Raw genomic sequence first — 1077 nt, forward strand, 5'->3', positions numbered from 1 at the left:
GGGTCCGGGCTGGATTCGAACCTGCCACCTTAGGTGTATGTGGCTGGCGCCTTAGCCGCTTGAGCCACAGGCACCGAGCCGGCAATAAATTCTTAATGAATCCTTCAACCAATAATCCACTTACAGATTACCAAATGGTCAGATTAATGTTAACCAAGATTATGGGAGGCCACTATTTGACCTGAGCTCTTACACTGGGCCCCTACAGACCAGAGCAAACCAAAGTAGAGTCACTCATGCTAAGTGCAACATAATCAAACCGGAACTTTAAAGAAATAGATACATCCCCAAACAGACCAGTTTTTCCTGAAATCAGGAGATTATAGCGTTTACTAAGGCTACTTGGGAGGCTGAGGCAGGAGACTCGCTTGAGCCCAGGAGTTGGAGGCTGCTGTGAGCTGTGATGCCATAGCACTCTACCCAGGGGGATAGCTTGAGGCTCTGTCTCAAATAAATAAATAAATAAATAATCAAAGGTATGCCTAATTTTAAGTGACTCTAAGCCAAAACAAATAAGCTTTTGCATATACCTAATCATAGATATGAGAGGTGTTCCCAAAGACAAAGCAAAAGATGCAGCCCTTCCAAGACCCAAAGACACTCCTAAATATAGACAACAGAAATAAAAACTAACTTGGGCAACATAGCAAGGACCCCCCCCCTTTTTTTTTGAGACAGAGTCTCACTCTGCTATCCTGAGTAGTGTTATAGAGTCAAAGCTCACGGCAACCTCAAATTCCTGGGCTTAAGTGATCCCCTTGCCTCAGCCTCCCAAGTAGCTGGGGCACAGGTGCTCACCACAATGCCTGGCTAGATTTTCTTTTCTTTTTTTTTTTTTTTGAGACAGAGCCTCAAGCTGTCCCCCTGGGTAGAGCGCTGTAGATCGTTTCTGGCAGACAGAACCAGTTCAAATCACCAGCTGAGAAGGTTAAAGCTTTGTACTAATATTTGTAAAGCAGTTTGTTTCCTAACAGCCCTCTGAGAACATAGTTTCATTTTAGCTTAGGAAAGACAGCCTTCAAAATAGTTTCTGTCAGGCTCTGCATATCAGCCACCATGTAGGCCAATTTCTTTCTT

The sequence above is a fragment of the Otolemur garnettii genome, unplaced genomic scaffold, assembly GCF_000181295.1.
Source record: "Otolemur garnettii isolate 467f Iridium unplaced genomic scaffold, OtoGar3 scaffold00105, whole genome shotgun sequence".
Lineage (NCBI taxonomy): Eukaryota > Metazoa > Chordata > Mammalia > Primates > Galagidae > Otolemur > Otolemur garnettii.